Source organism: Paroedura picta, chromosome 2 (genome assembly GCF_049243985.1).
Source record: "Paroedura picta isolate Pp20150507F chromosome 2, Ppicta_v3.0, whole genome shotgun sequence".
Lineage (NCBI taxonomy): Eukaryota > Metazoa > Chordata > Lepidosauria > Squamata > Gekkonidae > Paroedura > Paroedura picta.
In genome coordinates, this window is record NC_135370.1 from 74,385,071 (window position 1) to 74,410,163 (window position 25,093).

At 46.8% G+C, this 25,093-nt stretch overlaps 1 protein-coding gene across 5 annotated transcripts in view; it reads left to right on the top strand.

Moving 5' to 3' along the window:
* The window catches only part of ASIC4 (acid sensing ion channel subunit family member 4), a 248,046-nt gene that overhangs the window by 188,206 nt on the left and 34,747 nt on the right, over nucleotides 1-25,093 (top strand). The window lies entirely within an intron of this gene.

Below are 25,093 nucleotides of genomic sequence, written 5' to 3' on the forward strand. Positions count from 1 at the left end.
TCCCTTCCCTGAACCCAGTGGTGAATCCCAGAAACCCTTCTTTTCCTCTTCTGACTTGCATACAGGCTGCCTTCCTTTGTCTTACAATATTTGCTTCCCTTCTGATCCCCAGGATCATTTGCATATCCTTACGGATGTCCATATCTCTTTTTTCTTAGGGCTGATAGCTAATACAGATCTTGCTACAGGGTTCTCATAACATAATTAGAGCCCTGCTGGATCAGACCAGTGGTCCGTCTAGTCCAACATCCAGTCTCACACAGTGACCAACCAGTTCCTCTGGAGGGGCAACTTCAGGACAGATTTTTCCTTAATGTTGCCTCCTGGCTCTGGGATTCAGAGGCTTAATCCCTCTGGAGGTGGAAATTCCTCTCAGTCACCATGGCTAGACCTGTCCTCCATGAATCTGTCCAATCCCCTTTTAAAGTTGTGGCCATCACTGCATCCTGTGGCAGCAAATTCCATATTTTAATCACACTGTGTAAAGTAGTATTTCCTTTTGTCTCGTCAGAACCTACTGCCCATCAGGATCACTGGGTGGCTTCTTTCTCTGAGTCTACCCGCACCTTGGGTTTGCCTTCTCACTACCTTTGTCTTCTCAATTCTCATTATGGAATATTTTATTCCCCTTGAAAACACACCTCTCCCCACAGGGCACTGCAAGTTTTCCCTAGCACTCCTCTTCTCTTTCAGATAATGAAGCCATTCTGGCCTAGTATGACGCTCAGCTGGCTTCCTTCTGCCAGGCTGAAAAGGAACCATTTATCCCTGTGTTTATCTCTCCTCACTTTTCTGCCTCAGTGCCCGTTTCTGATCCATGAGAAAACTTTGTCTCTCATCTCTAGATGGCTCCCTTCCCTTCACAAGCTCAGCTGGGGAGAGACGTTTGTCAAAGGCTTTGTTGAAAGTCCCAGTAAATTTCTGTCCCCCTCTGCAAGGAAATAATTCTCCTCTGCAAAGGAGGGCATTGCTCTTCTCTGATTGAGAACAGAAGCCTCTTGCAATGTGCCAGTCTCAGATGCCAGTCTTGGTAAGGGAAGTATCTGTGGCTGATTTGTGCCTCTGCCCATTTCCTCCATTATACTACTAACCCATCTGAATTTGCCCCCTAAAGTCTCTGTGGGGTCAAATTTGATACTTACCCAGTGAGGAAGCTTATGTGAGGTGGGTCAGTGCTATTGCAGCTGACAACTACCACTGTGTTAAGTCCAGGCCATTCCTTGCTGCCCAGGTCATGTTCCTGGCTGTAGTAAAATGGTCCAAGAAGAACAACATCCCCATCTCACTGTACTGCTCCCAGCCTCTTGTGGCGCAGAGTGGTAAGGCAGCCGTCTGGAAGCTTTGCCCATGAGGCTGGGAGTTCAATCCCAGCAGCTGACTCAAGGTTGACTCAGCCTTCCATCCTTCTGAGGTCGGTAAAATGAGTACCCAGCTTGCTGGGGGGTAAACGGTAATGGCTGGGGAAGGCACTGGCAAACCACCCCGTATTGAGTCTGCCATGAAAACGCTAGAGGGCGTCACCCCAAGGGTCAGACATGACTCGGTGCTTGCACAGGGGATACCTTTACCTTTTTTTTTTTTTACCAGCAGTCAGCTGAGGGCAGGAGCTTCTTCAATGGAGCTAATGAGATGGGAGGAGATGCAGCAGGAACCAGACATTCATGTTCTAATGGGAAGGATGAGGCAATCGACGTCTGGGAGCACCAGACTCAGGCAAGCCCTTCCATTCCCCAAACAAGCCTAGGCAAGCTTCTGCTGGCCTTTCTGTGGACTTCATAGAATCACAGAATCATAGAGTCGGAAGGGGCCATCCAGGCCATCTAGTCCGACCCCCTGCTCAACGCAGGATCAGCCCAAAGCATCCTAAAGCAAGCTATTCCTGCTCGAGCTATTCCCATCAGGCCTATATATATTTAAAGGGGATTTCCAATGCACTTCCCATTCAGTGAAGATAAAGATATATCAAAATAAAATGTAACAATAAAACAACAGGTATAGCAAATAAAAACCACATCAAAAGGTTGCAGGGCAAGAACAAAAAATCACTAAAATATAGGAAAAAATATAGTTTTTATTTGAATGGTGGTAAAGTTGGGGAATTTCAGTGAAGCCTCTCCAAATCCAAAAGATTAAACTGCCTTGGCTGTATTTTGGTTTTTTTGTGTTTTAATAAAAGTGGAGAAAGGGATGGGGAAGACAAGTATTTGTTCTGTCTGAACTTTCCTGTGCATCTCGTCTCTTCCCCTGAAGTTTCATTTAGAATGGCTTCACACTTTATAGGGCAGCAGCTGCACTGGCCACATTTCTACAATAGATGTATAAAACTGGACAGGCAAACATAGGGCCCTAAACACACAGTGGATGAGAGCCAAAGAGAGCCAAACTGGTTCCCCAGTTTGTGTCTACTGTAAGGGGTACTCCACTGCCAAGTACACTTTACATATTTTCTGCACAGGAACTCGAATGCAGCTGTAATAAAACAATGGCCACAAAGTGGAAAGCAGATTTCTGCCCCTATCTACATTTAACCCCTTAACACTGTGCTGTGTGGGTTAGTAGCATCCCTGTAGCACACAATGGCTAGAAGCCATGCACTTTCTCATAGAGAAGAGAGCAAAGGAAACAAAAGATCTCTCTTTTTTGCCACTTCTGAGCCACAGGGATCAGAAGTGGAGAACTGGGTTACCTGTGAATTCCTCAAGCAAAAAGTGACAAGCAGAACCAGCCCCAGGAGAAGAAAGAGAGAGCAAAGATGGTGTCATGCTGTGCAGACAATACTGAACGGTGGATAAAAGGGATTCCAACCCCAAGTATAGAATCCTGAAAACACCCTTTTCCCATTCCTCAGCCGATATCTAAGGGACAAAAAGTTGAGAGGTGATAAAAAGAAGAGGTGATAAAGCTTTGGTATATCTGGAAACCATGTATTCTGAATAGAAGATCCCTTCCTCCCAGTTCCAGTTTGCTAGGGTGAATTAAGGGGTGGTGATTTAGTTGAGAAAACACTCTGCCCATGTTTAGAGGCAGTCTTTTTTGCTATTGTTAGCATGCTTGCTTCACAAGGATGATGTTCACAATCCAAGGCAGACCTGGACTCAAACCATGTTTTCTAAAGGCTGTGCTTTCAAAACACCGTCTTTTGCCAATAAAGTGCGTTTAAAATAAAATAAAATTAATTACATGAGACTCAGCAGGGTGGGTAGGGAAGTTTAATTAATGTTTCATCAACGAGGTGCAAATTTCTTGGGAGTAAGAGACAACTGCCCCAGGCCATCATCAAAAACTCAGCAGTGATTCTGATGCATGGGAATAAAAACTGGTAAGAAGTGCTAAAATTACCTAAAAGAAATGTCAAGCTAAAACACTGAAAGGATGTCACGAGTTCCAGAGTCATGTCCAAAGGGGAAGAAACCACACCAAGGCAGAGGGCATCCTATCCAACCTCCATCTGTGCAGCAGAGGCTGAAGAACAAATCTGCAGAAAATGATTCTCTGCAAATCTGGGAATTATACAAAGCTGGGGGAAAGGGAGTGAGAGTCCATCCTCCAGCATAAGGAGGCATAGAGATTCCCAGGATAGGTCCACTGACCAGACCCAGCAAGAGTCCAACAAGTCACTGCCTTAAACCCTACGCTGGACCACTTAGACAGAAAGCACAGTCTGTGAAAAGGCAGATGACTGTAAGGCAGTGTGTGTTTCTCTGTTGTGTAATCTGGAATGGGCTTCTGTATGCTTGTTAGCCCCTGGGAGGCTGCTCCAGACCAGGTGAGAGCTGCTCAGCATCAACTGGGAAGGCTATTTCCTTAACACAGAGATCCCAAAAGCCCAGGGATAAGCAAGGTTTAAGATTGTGGTTCTTAAACCTTTCTCCCCTTCACCGATGGTTCCCCCCCATCCATCTACTTGCTGATTCTAATCCCATCTTTTAATGCATAACATAGACCTTTGCCCCAGGATGAATTGCTGGCAGCCAGTGAACTAATCCTCAAGGGTCCCATGAACCTACTAGGCCTGCAGGATACACTGCTAGCCTCTCTGCCCCCTAGGTCTGATCCAGCAGGACTCTTTTTATACTCATGTACAGATAAATCGTCTGTTCCACCCCACCCTGGAAAAGCTCTGAACTATTAGGAACCCGCTCCACACCTGTCATCATGCCACTAGAAGACTTCCCACTGAGAACCACAAGCCAGAAATTCCTGTAGTTACGGAAGCTCTTAATGCATGAAGTGTAGAAGGAAATAAAGTGACAGAGTGCAGAAAAGCTGAGAATAGAGAAGATGGAAAGGGGATAATTCTGTGGAAGCAATTAGTATAGTAGCTAAGAGATGAGGTGTGAACGAGGAAGTCACTTGTTCATATCTCATCTCTGCCACAAGTTCAGTGGGTCCCCCTCTCAGCCTTTGCTTTCAAAATCTTGCAAAGATCTTACAAAGATCAATAACAGATGTAACATTTTAAGCACTTATGAAGAATGCTCTAGAAATATTAGGTATGATGATGATGAAGAAGAATCCTACCTTGACAAGCCACCTATACACTCAGAATGGCACTGCATCTTGGAAGGCAGTGATGCTGACTCCGAGAGGAAGGGCTGGCAAACAGAACAAAGCGTCTGAGATGGGTGGAACTCTGTTGGGACTCCTAAGGGAGAAGGGCATTTGCAAAAGGTCATAGCAATAGTTCACAACATTCATGTTGAATGAACTATGATGCAACAGATGCCTGTCAAAGTCCCATTGCCAGCTCTAGCACTTCACAGGAAACAGCTGGAGATGGTGAAACTCTGCACTCTGGGCAAACTGGTAAGATAACATACACAGGAAGCCATATAGGTCAGCAGACAAAATGAGAGGCTTCCTGGTGCAGCTTCTGCTGTTAAAGGACAGAGGGGGTAGGAGACCTGGGGATTCGATGCCAGAACCAAAGCTGGGCACATGCCAGCTGAGAGTCTGAAGTAGGCTGTTTAGTCTACAAGTTGATTGAAAGCAGCAGGGGACCAGGGGATGAAAGCATTTTGTTTCACCACTGCTAGGATGCATGCAGTATGCAGGGGCAACAGAAATGTTAAGGTATCTGAGATGGGGCTTAGGACAAGGAGAAAAAGAGCCAGGAAGGCGGAAAGCAAAGGAGAAGGAGGGGGAAAGTATCAGAAGCAAAACCCTACCCCACTGGGTTAGAAAATTGCTGCAAAATCAGGCTTGAAATGAATTGAAATTGCTGAATCCAAACGGATCTAATATCCCAAGCAAAAGACTGGTATCCGAGCTGTACTTCCCTGGCAGAGCAAACAGGTGGAGAATGTCAGTATGCATGCTGGAAGAGGGTAGGGGAGTTTCAGGAGGGATTCAGGGGGAGGGCGCGGGGAGCTTGGGCCGGAATATCTTAGCCACTGGGTGGGGTCGGGTGGGGTGGTCCGGGGGGGGCTGGGTGTGGCAGTTGGTGACATAAGCAGATGTTTCTGTGCCTCACAGAAAAGGTCTGGGAGCAAATAGCCCCCTCTCTGCTGGACATTGCCTTTGCTGCGGGCTCTGATGTCCGGGCCGTGCCCCTATGCTGACTTTGCCACTTACAGAAGTTGCCGCTCCTGCTAGTGTCCCTGGCTCCCTGGGCCGTCTCCCTTGGCAACGGGCACTTGTGTGACTCTGGCGCAGCACTCTCACTTAGCAGGCGCTGCTTCCAATTTCCACAGCTGCTTTCAGGGACGCTGCGTGCACTTCCTCTGTAGCCCTCAATCTCTGTGCAGTGTCCACCGACAGGAAAGCACACGCTCCTGGTGCCAAGAGAACCCCTTTTTTAAAAAATTAATTTTTTTTTGCACTGTGATGGCCAGGTGCTGCCTGACCTGTGTGCTTTCAATGTGGCAGGCTGTGTGAGAACTGGAGGATGGTGTGGCCGCTGCTGCCGCTGCCAGCCAGTTTGGCTATTGAGTTTGGGATGCGGCCGTGGGTGGTTGCAGATAAAGGGAAAGGTGATCACACAGTGGAGACTTGGCAGGGTGGCAATTGAAACATCTCCTGAAAGGCCTATTTCTTGCCCCAGTCTGACATAATGCTATATTAAATAACCTGAGAATGGGAAAGCAACATGCCCCCCCCCCCCAAGAAACAAGAATTCATGAGGGCTACTGTGGTGTAGTGGTTAAAACAGGATCTGGAAAGCCCTGTCTCAAAGTTGCATTCTGCCATGGAAGCTTTGCAGGGTGTCTTTGGGCTGGTCACCCACTCAGAATAACCTACATCAGTCAACCTGTGGTCCTCTAGATGTCCATGGACTACAATTCCCATAAGCCCCTGCCAGCAAACGCGTGTGGGAATTGTAGTCCATGGACATCTGGAGGACCACAGGTTGACTACCCCTGACCTACATCACAGGGTTGCTGTTGTGAGGATGAAATAGAAGAGAGGAGTATGATGTTGCAAGGTCCCCCCTGAGAAGAAAAGTGGGCTGTAAATATCTATGCAAATAAAAATAAATATGAACCAACTCCAGCTCTGAAAATTGCCCATGAAGCTGGCGCCCGACACTTGCCACTGGCCAGCATCTGGGCCTGACCCATGGATGGTCCAGCTGGGAGGGGCCTCAAACATTGGAGATCTCCCAAGCACTGCTAACCTTTGTTTCAGGTGATGAGCCTAGATAGCACCACATCCATCAGGCGGCTTACACACCCACCCTGTAAAACGCTTAAATGCTTAGAGTCTATTTGGGGGAAGACAAGCAAATGGTGCAGATTGCTCATAATTACTCACTGATTACTTGCAGAGGGCATGGATCGACTCAGCTCTACACTAGTGCCAAGCTGACACGATTCAGTAATGTATCCCCTGGAGTGGCATCAAGGGGGATTATTTTGACGCAGCTGAGGGAGTTCTCTGTCTTCTGGTGCTTCTTGTTCCCCTGCTGCTTCCAACTCATACAGTCTTACCATTAATCCCTATAAGATTCTCCTCCCTTGAGCCAAACTGGTATCCTTTAACCTTGGATGAGCTGTTACCACAGGGAAGAGCCCTGGCTCCATTTCGGCCCATGCTCTGTCTAGTCCTAGACCCAGCTGTTAAAACAATTGCAGAAAGTAGATCAGGGAAAGAGTTTTGCTGAGTATAGGCAGTGCTGGACTAGATGTTCCAGAGCTAGTCCAGTCATCAGATGCACTTGGGGGTTGCCCAGAGGGCTCCTGAGGGAGGACAGCAAAAAATGCTCAGGCCAGGGCTGGATTGGGTGCAGCAAGTAGCAGGTAAGGAAGTTATTGTGAGTGACCCAGATGCTCTGTATCGTCAGTGGCAGCACTGGAGACCAGGGTGTGCTTACTCAGCCTGCCCTCCCCTACCCAGGGCCCACCCACCCAAAACACAGGGAAGGAGGAAGAGCAGGCAGCTTCACCTTGCTCAGCTAAGGGCAGCAGCTGTGTGCTTGCTTGAGTGTTGCCCAGTTTTGGCAGCTCTGCAAATGTCCAGGTCCTAGCAGTGTGTGCCTGGATTGTGATGGCTCTGTAAATGTCTGGGTGACCAGGGGCACCCAAGGGGCAGTCTAGACCACTGAAAACTCTCAGGCTAGCCCTGAGGGATCCAGTTCATGGAAGACAATGGCAGCTGTGTCTGGTGCCTATTGCCGTTCCTGGCTTTTCTTTATTATTGAGAGTGTTGCATTGCAAACAGGTTCATGTCATAGCTGCCATTCTCACATGCTGTCATTCCACAGCTCTGGCTTCCCACTATCTCTGATTAACAAGTCCAGGAAAATGGAGCAAGTCCCTTGAAGCCTCAGCACCATCTAGAATCATAGAACCATAGAGTTGGAAGGGACCTCATGGGTCATCTGGTCCAACCCCCTGCACTGTGCAGGACACTCACAACCCTATTGCTCATCCCCTGTAACCTACCAACCCCCTTGAACCTTCACAGAATCAGCCTCTCCGTCAGATGGCTATTCAGCCTTTGTTTGAAAATTTACAAAGATGGAGAACCCACCACCTCCCGAGGAAGCCGGTTCCACTGAGAAACTGCTCTAACTGTCAGGAACTTCTTCCGGATGTTGAGATGGAATTTCTTTTGCATTAATTTCATCCCATTGGATCTGGTCCATCCCTCTGGGGCAAGAGATCTGCTCCATCCTCTATATGGCAGCCTTTTAAATACTTGAAGATGGTTATCAAATCTCTCCCCCATCAGTGCTGTTTCTGGTTCATGCAGAACAAAATGCCCAGGATTAGCAGAGGTGGATTTCCACCATAAACTGTGTGACCAATGAAATGGCAGGCTTAAGCTGGCATCACCACATTCAACAGGGACTGACTTTGGGGGGAATCTAAATTGAGGCTAGAAGCAACTGTTGTATAGCAAAGGGACCTCTTGCATGTGGTTGTTCTCCTACAGAAAGAATGAGCCTAAACTGTTGTACATTCTCTTAAGGGCATGCACGGGAGCATCCCATCTGGTCATGCACACCCCATCTGGAGTGATGCCCCTCTTCAATAAGAATTAGGCCTTCATATCTGGTCATGCTTGTGTCCACTGTTCAGGTCCCATATACTCCAACAGTGTTTGCTGAGGTTGCTTCTGTTTATTTTAACAAACAAAACATAGGTTAAGAATCCCTGCGGATATTTTTTTTTAATCTCTTGGTATATAACATTTTTTCCTAAAACAATAAATAAATAAGAAACTTCCCTCCACCAACAGAGGGTGATAGCTTTCATTTAATATTCAGTTATTATGCAGTACAAAACAGGTCTCCATATTTCATTCCTTGCTTGCAATTTACAAAGGTGATCTTAGTAAAATTAATGTAACCGGATCATTAAAATAAAAAGTGTGTGCAAATTTTAAATGGTCTGTTAATTAATATTTAGGCTGAGCCAGGTGGGAGCTCTAGAGACGCAGGGGAGGAAGGCTGTATTCATATCATCATACTGTCTAATGGGGGCGGGGGGAGGGGGAAGAGCCCAACGGATTTTCTGTCACATCTCATCTTGGCACTGTCTAAAATGGAGAGCAGGGAGTTGCACAGCAGAAGTCCAGGCAGACCATTGCAACCCAACACACACAAAAAGAGTGCCAAGACTCAAAAATTATTTGGGCCTTGGATTGCTGGGGAGTGTGGCCCTTCTCCCTGTCCCCCATCCTGCTAGGACAGAATGCTGCAGTGGACTAAAACCAGACACGGTTCACTTGCCCACCTTTGTGCAAACTTCTGAATAGCATTGAATGTTGTCGTTTCCATTGCCAAACTAGATTCTCAGGGTTCCAGAGCTAAGGTCAATGAGACCCCCGATCTAATATCAGTCGCAGCGCTAGGCTCCAGTCTCCCAGTGGATCCCCATTCTTCCCCACCTTCCGTGGGCCCCAGAATAGGGAGGGTTAGCAGCTTTAGAGAGAAGCTGGTGGTGGAGGAAAGTTTGATGAAGGCTGTTGGTAAAAAAGCGGAGCTATTTCTGTCAAGGTCAGAATGTAGAGGAAAATGAGGAATCTCATCAGGAAATTACATTGTTAATGGGGTCTCCCTGGCACACTGCAGGCGGGAATCCCTGGCTCTGTAGAGCTTGGGTGGAGATGGAAGGAAGAAACAAACACAGGGGTCACAGAAAGACAAGGGATTGAACCATGAACCAGACAGGAAACACAGATAGAGTAAAGGGGAAAGAAAGAAAAGCCCAAGGAATAATATTAGGTTTAGCTCGGGGGAAGCAGGGAGTGAAGATAGAATAGCCTATTCAGGTAAGCCTTCCTATATCTTCCTACTGCAGAGGTCAGACATACCCATTTTCAAAAGCCTGAGTGTGGCCAGACCTAAATATGCTCTTTCCAGGGCAGTACATTTTGTTCTGGGCACAGAACGTGATACTTCAGAGAGCATAGGCCTAGTCTTGTTGGAATACGCAAGAATATGCACTGGAGCAGATGCATCTATTTAGCAGTTAGTTTAGGAGCTGCAAGATGTGTTTCAAATAATCTCCTGTTTCCTGATTGGCTTTTTGGAGACTTCCTGTTCCTCTGAATACACTTCTTCCCTGCTTGCCTCCAGAACAGAACAAGCACAATGAATTACAGAACAAGGCAGTCAAACAGTTAGGAATCTCTTTTTTACAAAGTTGTTTCTCTTCACAATAAAACTATTTCATTATTTTAAGCAACATAGTGCTCAGCTCCTCCGCATAAACTCTGGCAACAAGTCTCCCCCATGAAAACCCAGTCTTGGTCCTTTGTTCTGACTGGCTCTGACCGAGCCCCGGGCAATCTCCTATCTTTACCTAATTAGCGTGATGCTCTGGGCCAACATAACCCTTTTGTTAGCAGGGTGAATAAGTCATAGATATGCACACGCTGTATTTTAGGATAAAGGCGAAAAAAGGATTTATTTATGGAAAGACACACTTCTGTGATAGTGCAGCAGAGGGATAAGGACAGGCATCTGCTCTACATGGCTACCTAAGAACAAGAGAGATGAAACTTCTGAGAAGCAGGATATTGCCCTAAGAGTATCAGTCTAAGGACAGTCAAGAAAGCACATTTAATAGGAGAGAAAGGTCCTGGACTCTCTGACCTATCTAGCAGCCCTCTTGCTGCCCCCTTCAGGGTCTTCTTCTCTTCTCATCTTTGTACACCAGACATTGTCTATTCCAACAAAAATAAGACCCCCACTAATAGGGGCTCCACAACCTTCACTGTCACAGTCTGCCCCACCAGCTCTGTCGGTTCCAAAGACAACACCGGTTCCAAGGGAGGTCTTGACTCTTGAGGGAGTGCTCAGCAGATTTTGAGATGGAAGAAGGGAAGATTCTAGCAGCCAACCTTACCCAGTACCATCCCTAGCCTGGCACCTGGGTCTAACTACGGTTTCAGACCAGTCTCCAGTCTCTTTGGGGCAACGGGACCGCTCTATTGGGGATGAGGACTTAGATCCAAATGTTGGTTTTCCTGACAGTGCATCGGCTATGGGTTCATACCAACCTCCCTATCAGAACATGACAGTGGATCTGACCCAACTTGGACAGGATAGTCCGGGATCAGTTTCAGAACCCTCACCCAATGAGGCAGTGGCAGAACCAGCTTCCATTTCTCCGGGAGAAGATTATAAACTATATGGAGAACAGTTACTCCAAATGGCGAAGACTCTGGAGCTCAATGTCTCAACCTTCAATTTGAGACCTAAAGATAAGATCTTGAGTAGACTGTATTCAGACACCCCCACTGTGATAGCCTTGCCTATTGTCCAGGGACTGGAGGACTACATGGTCCCAATTTGGAATAAACTGGCCTCAGTACAACCAGCGCCTAGGAGAATTGAATCTTTATATAAGATAAATCTGGATGGGAGCTCTGTTTTGTGCCTTTCTCCCCGTACCAAGATGGTGGCCAAACGAACGGATGCTATCCTCATTGCCCCCTTTTGGCCATGTCAACCTTGGTTTACAACTCTGAGATCAATAGCAAAGAGCAGTCTGGTCCAGATCCCAGAGGATGTGGAACTATTGAAGATTCAATCAGGGAGGTACCCAGATTTGTCCAGACTCCATTTGACTGCATGGAGAATTCTTCATCATAAAGTTTGTTTTCAAATGGAGTGAGAAAAGTTTTGCTCCATTCGAGAAAGGGTTCTACCAGATACATTTATAGTCGTATAGTCCCTTGTGCAGGTCAAGGGATATGTGCCCCTTCACATGTTCCCTACCCAGGGTTCTGGAGTACTTGTTGGATTTGGCGAGGTTAGATCTCTCTGACTCATCATTGTGGACGCATCTAGCAGCATTAGCATCATTCCATGATGAGGTGGATGGGACTTCAGTTTTTTGTCATACTAACTAAGCATTTCCTGAAAGGTTTAGTGAACCTGTTTCCCCCACTTTGTCCCCCAGTTCCACAATGGTCCCTAGATGTGATATTGGCAGCCCTTATGAAACATCCCTTTGAATTGATGGCATCAGTTCCATTGGGAATGTTGACCATGAAAGTGGTCTTTCTGATAGGAATAACGTCAGCTAGAAGGGTATCAGAGTTGGTGGCCCTGAGGATGGACACACCATTCCTGAAGATTTTTCTCTCTAGGGTTGTTTTACACCCTAGTTCAGATTTCCTTCCCAAGATTGTTTCTGAATTTCACTTAGCCCAGGATATAGTCCTTCCTGTTTTTTTCTCAGAGCCCCAGTCAACAGCAGAAATACCGTTGCACATCCTTGATGTTAGGAGAGCGATACTTTATTATTTGGATAGGACAAAAAGTCTTAGAAAGTCTCGGTCCCTGTTTGTCTGCTGTTGGAGTCCTCGTAGGGGTCAGAAGGCCTCATTCCAATCAGTCCCCACATGGGTAGTTTCAGCGGTGAAGGCAGCTCACAGAGCATCAGCAATGACTTGCCCCTTGGACCTTCAAGCTCACTCTCTTTGGGCACAGGCAGCTTCCGCAGCCTTTTTAGGAACATTCCCCTTCAGGATATCTGCAGGGCTGCAACCCTTATTAAGCACTATGCCCTGGATGTGAGGGCCAGAAGGGAAGCAGTCCTACATTTTGGGAAAGCAGTCCTACATTCTCTCTTTTCTTGAGGACTCGACCCGCCAGCTAAGGTGATTGAGCTCACTAAGGTCCCAATGTAGGGCTGCACACCAGGACGAAAGATGAAACAGAGTTGCTTACCTGTAACTGTTGTTCATCAGCGTCTTGTGTGCAGACACACATTCCCTCCCACCTACCCTGCTCGAGCCCTCTTGGGATTTTGGTGCCTGTTTATTGCAGTTGCAGGGCTCGCGGCGGCATTAGGAAACTGAGGAGGGTGGGTGCTCCACTCCTAGGTGGCCGACTGGCGGGAAATTTCATGTATGTGCAGTCAGGTGGATGGGCACCCTCTAGCAGAGCTTTGCTATAGAAGAGTTCTCCATGGCTGGCCTGTGCAGGTGCAGTCCCAATGTGTGTCTGCACACAAGACATCGATGAACAACACTTACAGGTAAGCAAGCAACTCTGTTTTCTTTCTCAAAAGCCAGGTCCTACTATTCTCCCTAGCATTCCAGTTCTAGCTCAGACTTTCCGTCATACTCAGCACCTGTGGCCATTCCTTCCACATACATCCGGCTCTCTTTGATCTAGTTTTCCATCTCATTCCACAACTTACCTTCTCTTACACTCAGCCACCCTCATTTCTCTTGAGAGAGAGTCAGGCTCCTCTGGGGTACTCTGCTCCCAAGTGTCCATAGGTAAGCTCAGAGGAGGCTTGCCCATGATATGTAGGTTCCCTTGGCTCCTCTACCTCCGATCATGCCCAGGTCTCACCCTGCATTCTTGCTCTTGTCTCCACTTTCCCTCCTGGCATTTCCCCCCCATCTGCCAGCCTCCCTAGATCTATGGGCTGCCCTTGTCTGACATAAATCTCCCTTGGCCATTCCAGGACCATCAATCTTGCTGCTGCAGCTCCCCTAGCGCCACGCTTCTTGACACCTGCCCTGCCCTGGACCATCCACGCCCCCTGATTTAATGCCAAGCAGATTTCATTACTGCTGCCTGCTCTCCTCCCTGGGCCGTTAATGAAGATGTTAAAGGAAAGAGGCCCTGCCCCTGACCCATGGGCCCCCACTCATGTCCTCCGCTCAAGTGCATCCACTGCACCCATCAATCTCTGTCAGCCTCTGAGCTGCTCACAACCACGTGGCAACACAAGATGAGACATAGTGGTGTCCTCCCTCCCTCCCTCTCCAGACCCAGGCCTCGTACTGCTTATGTCCCTGGTCCCCCTGTCTCACGTAATAGTACTGGAGTAATCCTGCAGTTCTTCTGGGTGTGTTTGTGCCATGGTTGCCGCAGGTTCTCCCAGCTATTCATCAGAAGAATAAAATTCTGCACCATATTTCCCTCGGAATAAAATAACCTTCCTCCCTTCAAAAATAGTTTGCAGTTTCAGCCTAGGTTATAAGGATGCCAGCTTCCAGGTAAGCCCTGGGGATCTCCTGGAATTATAGCTCATCTCCAGGCAACAGAGATCAGTTTCCTTGGAGAAAACAGTGGCTTTGAAGGGTAGACTCCTTCGCATTATACTCCACTAAGGTTCCTCCCTGCCCTGAAGCCTGCCCACTCCCAGCTCCAGGTATTTCCCAACCCAGAGCTGGCAACCCCAGGTAGACCTGATGCCCTCCATGAGTTTGCTTTTACACCCAGAGAGGCTCATAGCTCAAAAAGCTGACCAATAGCAATGCATGCTTGACCTATGCCCTTGACTTTATCTTTCTAACTGGGGCTGCAAAAATTGAAGATGAGTGTAAATCATGGGGTATAGTTCACTTACCATTCTTATTGGTATTGCATCTTGGGGAGAGGCTTGAAATAGAAGGCGGGAGGCGCTGCTTCAGCCGCTTCTCCCCCAGTACTTCTACTGAATATTGGCCAACACAGGCTTATGTTCACCTCCTGTCAAAAACCTGGCAGGCCATGATTAGGGTTGTCAACTTCCAGGCAGGGACCCAGACAGCTCTCTCCAGGTGACAAAGATCAGCCCCCTGCCGAAAATGGCCCATTTGGAGAGTGAACCTTACAGCAGTATACCCTGCTGATCACCTTGCCCCTAATCTTCAGGAATTTCCCAGCCCCAAGTTGGCAACCTTAGCCACAGTAGACCTTCTTGGGTAAGGTGACCAGATTTTAACATTGGTAAAGTGGGACACCATTGACCGGTGGGGGGGGGGTCTTGATTAAAAATTTGGTCTATATGGAGCAACAAAAAGTTTCATAGAATGCATAGAACGCAAAAATAGTATTATAATATATATATTTTTAATTTCAACATAAGTACAATTTGCCAGGTACCCCCAGATGTCCCTCCAAAAGTGGGACAATCTGGTCACCTTATTCTTGGTCCAACAGCTGCAGCCGTACAAGTAAGGTGGCTTGATATCATTGCTGCTACAATGTTTTGCTAGCACCAGAGTTTGTATGGCCTTGCCCCCATGCCTCACTTTGGGTTGGGAACCTCAAGAAAGGCTCTGCTTTCTTGGGAGAGTAGATGGACAGGCAGGTATGGGTTGGGAGGTTTTATGGGAGGGACCTGAAGAGGGTGTGCATTTGAGGGAGGAACTTTAATGGCACATAATGCTACATAAAGGTAAAGGTATCCCCTGTGCAAGCACCAAGTCATGTCTGACCCTTGGGGTGACGCCCTCCAGCGTTTTCATGGCAGACTCAATACGGGGTGGTTTGCCAGTGCCTTCCCCAGTCATTACCGTTTAGCCCCCCCCCCCGGTAAACTGCATACTCATTTTACCAACCTTGGAAGGATGGAAGGCTGAGTCAACCTTGAGCCAGCTGCTGGGGTTGAACTCCCAGCCTCATGGGCAGAGCTTCAGACTGTATGTCTGCTGCCTTACTACTCTGTGCCACAAGAGGCTGTCCTTTTCTCTAGACAAACTGATTTCTGTCACCAGGAGATTAGTTGTAATCCCAGGAGATCTCCAGCTACCACCTAGAGGTTGGCAACCAGATGGCTGGAGATTATGAGTGAGGGTCTTTCATGTTCCGGCCCTGACAAGGAAGTCTCATCCCAACCTGGCCTGCTTGAACCCTAGACCTGGGGGGCAGGGGGTAGTTGAGCTGTAAAATTATTTGAGTGCTCTGTAGTACTTTACTGTTTTTTTGGATAGTGTATTAGTTTATTGATTTGTTTTATTTATTGTTTCTTGTCTGAGGTGGCATAAAACAAACTTTTGGAAATCATGCTTCATACATTTTATAGCGTCCTGTGTGTATTTTTAACTGTTACTTTAACTTCCTTGATTACTGTGATGGAAAGGCAGGAAATAAATGTTATACATAAAATATATATCTTAAATAAATCAATTTGAGTGTCCCGTTACAGTGACAATGAGCATGTGGCAAAAGAAATTGTTTTACAGCATAGCATGGAGTTCCTGGATATCAGCTAGAGTTCCCCTCTGGATTGCAGGAAAAAAATGTCCCTTCATAGCATGCAGGTAAATAACATCATCTGATAAATAACACCCCATTGAGCTACTGTTAAACAGAGTGGGAATTTCTTTCTCCAGACAGTTGGCAAACTTAGTTGCAACCCTGCTATTTCCCCTGTAATTTTAAGTCTGCCACTGCCTCTGAGAAGGAAGCAGTGGGGACATGCACCCTCCTGGTTTCCTCTCTCCCTTGCCTGTTGTGTAGTAGGCAGCCCTGAATCCTCTTCAGGATGTTTGTTTGTGGGGAGGATAACAACAGAGCTGTAGGAGGAACTCCTATCCCTGTGTATTCAAGGAATGAATTTCATACTATCTTAGAAAAGAAAACATGTGTTTGTGTATATCTTTTCATTGCCACAATAACATTTCTGTATAAGAGCAAGAAGGGGTCCGGAGGAAGAGAATTCCTGAGAAGCCATTGAACCTCAAGCTATATTGACATCAAGGCAAGAGCCACATAGCCCAAGGATGGGGAAGAAGGTGATAGTTGTTGATTTTCAATAATGATCAAAGCAGATCTAAGCATTGTACAAGTACAGAAAAGTAATGGGAGGGTTGAACTGTGCCAGGGTGTGTGTGTGTGTGTGTGTGTGTGTGTGAGAGAGAGAGAGAGAGAGAGAGAGAGAGAGAGAGAGAGACTGAGACTAATGGGGTAATAGCAAGCATTCCTGATTGTCCTACACATCTGCAATTCAGCCCTCAACCCCCACTCCTTCTGCCAGGTAACCTCCATGCAGCCCACCAGGCCTTGTTTGGGTAGGCACTGCTGCCACAGACACTGCACACAGGCAGGGTTAAATCAACCTATTAGGCAGAAGCTCCCAGCAAAATGACATTTCCTCTTGCCCAGCCGAGCCAGGAACCACCGTCCTCAGCTCTGAGAAAAACTAATATAAAGCTGCCCTTGTGTGAAGGGCCCGATGGTATCGGGGATGGCGCAATAAATCTCAGCAAGGAACACGTCCACAGGGACCGGCAGAGCCGCAGCCACACATACGGCTACTCCTCACTCTCAGAAACCCACACACAACTATCTCCTTCACAGATCTCACACATCCATCACCCATGGAGCGTTCACAGCTTCCCTTTTGCCCCCACCTCCCACCCTGTAAACACACACACAACTGTTCCATACGCAGTGCTGGCCTGTCCCCAACACAGAGATGTCCCTCACCTCCCCAGGACGCGTGGACCTAATTATTTGTTGGGGGTATTTTTTATGGAGAGGCTCTGCAAAATTAAGGAATGCATGGCAGGCAGAAGTTCAGCAAGTGCAGCCGTTCTCATGGCAAAGTGCCTCAGTGGTAGAGCATCTAATTCGTGTTTAGAAGTTCCCAGTTCAATCCCCAGGTGTGGCTTCCAGAACTGCACACAGGACTCCGGGTGCAATCTGACCAATGTGGTGTACGGAGGGTCTATGACGTCTTATGATTTTGATGTGATGCCTCTGTTGATACAGCCCAGAACTGTGTTGGCCTATTTAACTGCGGCATCACACTGTCTACTCATATTTAGCTTACAGTCCACAAGTACCCCAGGACCTTGTTCATACACACTGCTGCCCAGCAGTGTATCTCCCATGATTATGCGTGCTTCTCATTCTTGTGACTCAGATATACTCTGCACTTATTGAATTGCATCTTGCTCTTATTTGTCCACTTTCCGAATATGTTCAGATCCCATTGAACTCTCTATCTTTTGGGGTGTTCATTGCTCCTCCCAATTTGGTATCATCTGGAAATTTAATGAGAAGTCCCTCCACCCCCTCATCTAGGTCACTGATAAAAATGTTGAAAGTACACCATTCAGATGCCCATAGAGGAAAGAAAGCCCCACCTCTTCTTGCCTACAAATTCCTCCCTCCAGAGAAGAACAGATTTACTTTTGGATTTCTGTTCAGAAGGAGCACACAGACATATGCCCCATACACAGCGAGAGAAAGAGAAGGATGTTTTCAAACACTTACACATGTGAATAGCCTATCCCAACCACACACACAAGTCAGGGCTCCTGGCAATTCCTGTACACTGCCTTGTACACTTTAGGCTCAGGCCACCTTCGTGCCTTCCTGGAAAGACACTCCATCTGCATGGTTGTTTCACCTCTGAAATGAACACAAATGCCCTCAGATCTCAAAAATAAGGACCACCTTGAACAGGAAGATACTGAAATCTTACACACCCGTGGCGTGACTTGTGACTGGCAATGTACACACACACACAAACCTTCCTCCCTCGCTCTTATTTCTCTTTCTCTCCAAAGAAGGTGGCAGGGAAGGATAGCCAGATATTGCTGCTGTGAATCCAGGAAGCTCATTTTCCCAACTGTTCTCTTCCCTCTTTGGGCTCACATAGATAACTGTGACAACTGGAAAGAGATCTGCTGGAGCCAACCTGAGTCTGTCTAAAACTGCCTCTGAGATTACCAGGGTTACAATTTGGGCTAGCTACTCTAAATGGGAGCCATTTCAAGTGTGACCTTTGAACAAAGTACACCATGAATCCATGTGGCATAACCACCATGTTTGAAATTACTACTTGGACAGGGAGCTACTGTGAGTCATGCCTGTGCATAAATATGAATCTAATGTGAGAAACTGTTTGTGTACACAGTGAACTGGCAAAAGATGCAACTTCAAAATTCCCTGATGTGTGTGAATGCACTCAGTTTGCAAGGCAAACAACCTGGAAGTGGGGGAGGGGGTGGCACATATTAGGATAGATGCAAGTGGGACAGTTCTATCTCCTTGCAGGTGCTGCCACCTGCTGATTGCCTTAGGCATTGGCACCATGAGCAAAGGCAATTTTGAGTGGTCCAGCAGAGCCTGGGCTGAATATAAATCTAATTAAGGTAAAATCCACTCAATTGGGGAAGCTTAGAACGGGGGTACGGTGGGGGGGCCAAGTGCAGCAGGAGCCTCTTTCTTTTTTTGTATGATGGAGTTGGGATTGTGTTAGCAGAGTAAATAAGTCATAGATATGCACACGCTGTATTTTAGGATAAAGGAGATAAAATTATTTATTTATGGAATGACATGCTGTGACAGTGCAGAGGAGAGATAGGGACAGGCGTCTGTCTACATGGCTACCTAAGAAGAGAGAGAGGGGAGAAGCTTCCAAGAAGAAGGAGGAAATTGCCCTAAGAGTAGCAATCTAGGGACAGACAAGAAAGCAAAATTAACAGATAGAAAGTCCTGAATGCTCTGACCTATCTAACAGTCTTCCTGCTGCCCCGTTCAGGGTCTTCTTCTCTTCTTCTCTTTGTACACCAGACATTGTCTCTTCCAACAGATTGAAGACAGCAGAGGAGGGGGGGGGAAACCAAGAAGCAAATCTCTGCTGAGAGAAGTTAGGGCTTCTGGAGCACAGTCACTTTAAGGCAGTGGTTCTCAACCTGGGAGTTGGGACCCCTTTAGGGGTTAAAGGACCCTTTCACTGGGTGTGCAGCTTGGTCGGGATGGCGTTCTGCCACTGTTGTCACTCCTCCTGCAGGCGCCCGTGTTTGGCTGCCAGCCGCTCCAGCAGTGCCTCCAGTGCAGCGCAGTCTCCTGCCAGGTGCTCCAGGTGGTGGTGCAGATCAGCAGGACAAGAGGCAGAGCTGAACTGAGAAACCCCGGGAAAAAAACAATTTATATACAATCATGAACAATGGATCTTCACGCCATTGGTCAGTTTCGGTTTAATTTCTGTGAAAGAACACTTGCATAATTTTAGGGTTGGGGGTCACTACAACATGAGGAACTGTATTAAATGGATGTGGCATTAGGAAGGTTGAGAACCACTGCTTTAAGAGAAGCCTTGCAACTGGGAACCAGGAAGTCTTTGAACTGATGCCCTGGCCAATCAGGGAAGACTGCTTTGCTGTGAGGCATGGAGAAGAGAGTTATTCGAAAAAAGCAAAAATTTGCACACTTCCTGATGCCGGGTTTTCAAACATTGAGGGTTATATCCACTTCTGGATATTGTGGGGGGGAAGTAGGGCCACTCTGGATCAATCATGCATGTTGCAGAGGGAAAATTTAAAGCACCCAAAATCAGAATGCAAATCGAATTCAGTGTAGACAGGAGGGATTCATTTGAACTGGGACTGGGAGAAAAGCCCCGTGCAGACTACACCCTAGTTTCAAGAGCACCAAATTCATAACTCGAGTCCAGTCAAGTTGCTCAAAGACAGCCGGAAAGAGCGAAGAGATATTGTTTCCATTACTTAGTGTTAAAATAGGAAGGATACCAGACCAGAGTTAAAATGGATTATGCCCAAACCGCCCTTAAACAGCATATAATATCTTGGTGGGATGAGGATGAAGATGAGGATGGTGTGATCAGCAGTATTTTAGGAAGATGTTGGGCAATGCAGGCAAATAAGCACATGTACTCTCTGTAAATAAATTATAAGCAGGTCTTGGATTAAAGCAGTATAAAAACAAACAAGCTGGCTGCCTCATGAATGTTAGTAGGCACAGACAGGGCTTGCCAAGGCAATAAGCTTCCCTTGCATTGGAACGAGAAGGAATGGTTTTGAAGTCCAGGAATCCTGCTCAAAAGCAGCTGCTTCCCACATTGCATTCCAAGTTGCATCATGGATATAAATTGACAAGAGTCTTTCTGGGCAGAGAACTATTGCAGGCGCAGCCCTGGGCAATGTAGAGAGACGTCTTTTTGGAACTCAAGCCTCTTCTCTGTTCCTAAAGACCTCGAAACCTAGCAGCAGAGACAATGAGACCAGGCACAGTCATTCATTCTCAAAGCATGCGGGGCAAATTAGCTATTTCCAGTGGCAGGATCTAAAACATAAGCTACTTTCCTACCAAACTGCCATACCCAACAAGGTTAGAATTCTAACAGGCTACCACATCAAAAGAAGCCACTGAACACCGTGGATAGTGATTTGGGGGATTCTCTTTCAAGAAACGTTAAAGAAAACCCTCTGAAGCTGCTGGTTCAGCCATTAAGGTAGAGGGGTGGATTGTCTGGACAAGGTACAGAAAGTAATTCTTGGCAAAGATAAAAAATAAGAAATAGAATTCTGCACCAAGTAAGGGGGATATTATTAAATGAATTCCATCCCACAATTAGCATTGTAGGGCCTCCTTCCTTAACTGGATGCCTTGAAATGTGACTATTCCATTGCACCATAAAGTTTTAAAAATGTAAATAAGGGAGGCTAATCCTTGGGTTTTCCGTAAACTTGGTGAAGAGGTACAAACCTCCCTGTTTTAGATAGGGATCTCACAGTGTTCCTCTTCCTGGTTAACTTCCTCTCGTTCCTTTGCCCTTTCGAACAAAAACAAATACTTTGCACTATATACTCTGTGCTGCCTAGGCACCTTGCTAATGTCTTTCCTGATATCTAGGCAAGCACCAGAATGTTCTGTTTATTGGAAGTGAAACTGATCTGCTTCCTAACTCTGGAACCCATCCATTTTGTGATGCTGCCTCAACATGCCCATCCCTTTTCAGCACAAACCGTATCCAATTCCCTAGAGTCTCTTTGAGCGAGCTGATGCAAATATGCAAGGCAATGCTGATTAAGGGATGGGGGGATGACATAGCAAGGTCTGCAGTCCCAGAAACAGAGAAAATTTACATTGACGGAGAAAGTTTAAATGCAACCCAGTGCCCCAGAAGCCAAGTGCCAGTCGGCACAAAATGGACAGCCCTCCTGAAGTCGCTAGCGCTACTGTAAAGACTGGGCCCCAGCAGGGTCTGGTGCAGATGAAACAAAGCTAAATATCAGCTGCTTTCATATTGGAATCAGTACCCAGAAACAAACAAAGGTGACAGGGAGCTGCAGCCAATCAGAGTTCCTTGGCAAGCAGGTCTATATAGTGCTTGTGACATTCACACGTTGGCCTGTGCACTACACACAGCACATGGGAGTATAAGGCCAACATGTACTTGGGAAAAATGGGATGAAGTGCCTTGCCCCCTCTACACTTTTGCACATTCACCTCACGTGGGCACAGTGTCCTATATGCATACCAAATGTGTGCATGTAGGCATTGTCCATTGACTGGGAAGGCAGGTTTTCCAGCATTCCCAGTTGTGAGATTTAATCATTTTGCATACAATTGGCATGCATGTTGTTGTTGTTGTTGTTATTAGGGTGACCCTCATAGGCTTGGCAGAGCCAGTGCATTTACTCTGCTGTACCTCTATATGCGGTGCCCAGTGCCTACGATATCATCTTTAATGCACCGTAGACATATGCTAGAAGCATCCCAGAGGGTTTGCTATGTTTAGGGTTGCCAACCTCCAGATGGTGTCTGGAGATCTCCTGGGATTACAATTGATCTCCAGAAATCAGTTTATCTGGAGAAATGGCCTCTTTGGAAGGTTATGGCATTCTAAAGAGAAGAGCTGGTTTTTATACCATGTTTTTCTTAAGGCACCTCAAAGCAGCTTACAATCGCCTTCCCTCCCTCTCCCCACAATAGGTGCTTTGTAAGGTGGATGGGGCTGTGAGAGGAGTGTGACTGGCCCAAGGTCTCCCAGCATGCTTCTTGTGGAGGAGAGGGAAATCAGCCCTGGTTCTCCAGATTAGAGTCTGCTGCTCTTAGCCACTATACCACACTGGCTCTCCACTGAAGTCTCTTCCCCTCCCCAAATCTCCACCTTTCCCCCAACCCAGAGCTGGCAACCCAAGCTATGGTAGTCTGATGCAAGGAAACCAAAGAGAAGTCCTGTGGCAGCTTCCAGACTAAAAAGTATATATATTCTAAATAAACTGTCTTGGACATGAACCCCAGCCAGCAGATACAATCTGCATCTCACAACATGGGGTGAGCCCAGAATAGCAGAAGCTACAGTAGGTGTGTTACTTTTTTGAGGAGCTACAGAATTCCTCTTCTATTTTATCTTTAAAGCATATCCAGCATACGTCTAAAAAATATTTCAAAAGTGTCCTGCTATTCCAAATGGTGGCATCCTTCCCATTTTACACTATTTAGGGTTGACAACAGACACGGAGAAAAATGTCCTGTATATTTAAAGAGAGGCTTAATGTGTGGAAATGGTTTACTGAAGCATTCCATGGCATGGAAGTAAATATCATTTGGTAAAGAATATCCCCTTAAGACTCTGTCAAAGGGAAGAGGCAGACCTAATTTAATGTTGAAAGCAGGATTGGTGAGTTTTGTCTCTGACAAAGCTCCTTTGTCTTTAAGGACTGCCTGACAAGGAGTCCAGCAGCTGAAGAGCCCAAATCTCGGCTTACAGCACACTTCTCACAGGCACCAGAGCCCTGTCAGGAGGAGAAGTTGGCAGCCTGTGGAGTCTAGGACAACTGTTTAAAAACAGGCCCCTGGCCCAATGATCTGCCAATGCCCCATACCTCTTGGTAGTGGGTGAACAAGACCCTAGGTCTCCTTGGAGCTGGCCCCCCTCAGCCCAGAGGACGGGAGGGGAAGGGAATGCCTCTCCCTCCGCCTGAAGGGGAAAGGAAGGTCAGAGGCAGAAGGGGCTGGTGCCTCCAGGGTTTAATTACAGAGGGAGATCAGCTCCAATTGTTGGCTGTAATCAATATTTATTAATTACCACAATTAATTGTGATGCAGAATTAGGGCGGTAATGAGTGGAGTGTGTAATCAGGAAGGGCTCGTTAGGCAACCTGCAAACTAGACAGGGGGCAAGCTGGCAGGCAGCCACCCCAGAGCCTCTGGGAGGGACAAGAACAACCAAATAACGGAAAGTTCTTTTAAATTACTGTAGCGGTGATTTTATTGACACTTCTTGTTTTTATATTATCTGTGTATTTTAAATTGGGTGACCCGCCCTGAGCCATGAGGAAGGGCAACTTATAAATGGAATTTATTATTATTATTATTATTATTATTATTATTATTATTATTATTATTATATTTATTTCCCGCCTCTCCCGATAGGCTCGAGGCGGGTCACAACAACTAATCCCATTAAAATTCCCATTAAAATATCAGTCTACTAACATGGCGGCTAAAAATCCCATCCCTCCCCCAATTATTAAGAGGTGAAGAGGAAAGGATAGGGGAGTAGCGTACACTCCAGCAGCTGATAATAATATTAATAATAAATTGCAATACCATCTCTCCACTATGGGCTCGGGGTGGTCCACAATGATAAAACACATTCAGTAAAATCTATTATAATCCTGAAATTATAATCAAATACTATTTAAAACCCCCATCCCCACCCCCTTCACACCTTCTGCCAGCAACCCAGAAGGAAATGGAGGGCGGCCCATGGTACTTTAGGCTCCCCTGGTCTCAGCCATAGGCCTGGTGGAAGAGCCCCATTTTACTGAGCCTGCAGAACTTTGATAGGACTAAGGTAAGAGGTATGGGGGCTTGTTCTCTGAATTAAGCCATTAGCAATGTGCTCTCTGTTAAGAGCAAGTTTAGATGGTTGAGGCATGACAACATACTGTGTTACGTTCCTTAGGCCTTCTTAGAATGGTGCAGTCCAGTGTTAAGGATTCACTACTTTGAACATAGAGCCAGCAATCCCAGAATGCAACAGCCTGCCCTAATTCCTACAGAGAGAGACTGCAGCATGCAACACTTTGTTCTCAGCCGTGAATGACACAAATCCAACGAGCAGCAATCCATCCTGGAGGCTGGAGAACACAAGCCCAAGATCTATCACAATGAATGAGAACATGGAGTGTGAGAACATGGAGTGTGGACTATGGACACAACAATCTCAGTGTGCTATGCTCAGTTTGGATGACAGGGATGACGCAGTTTAAAAACATGCGCTCTGGCAGATTATATCAGTGGTCTACTTGGTTTGGCATCCTGTTTTGCACAATGGCCAGCTATAAGCAGAAAACAGAGCCACACTCCTCTTCCTGTGCTCTCCCCCAATACTGGTATTCCAAGGTACAATGCCTTAGCCCATGGAGGTTCCATTTAGCCACCATGGCTAATCAGATCCCAAACAAATGGGACGTCATTCCCATAATTCAGTGTTCCAGCCCATAATAGCAGAGGGCCTACGGGGGCTGGATTCCCAGCATGCCTCTGTCCGCTCTGGCTTCTCTAGAGGAGTGCTCTCAAAGTGCAGCATTCCATCCCAGCCGCTCTCGGGCTGCAATATTCTATTTTGAGTGTCGTAGGAGCACAGGCAGCACACACTGTTGAGGATCTGTGTGCTTCACCACACAGTCCTTGAGCTAC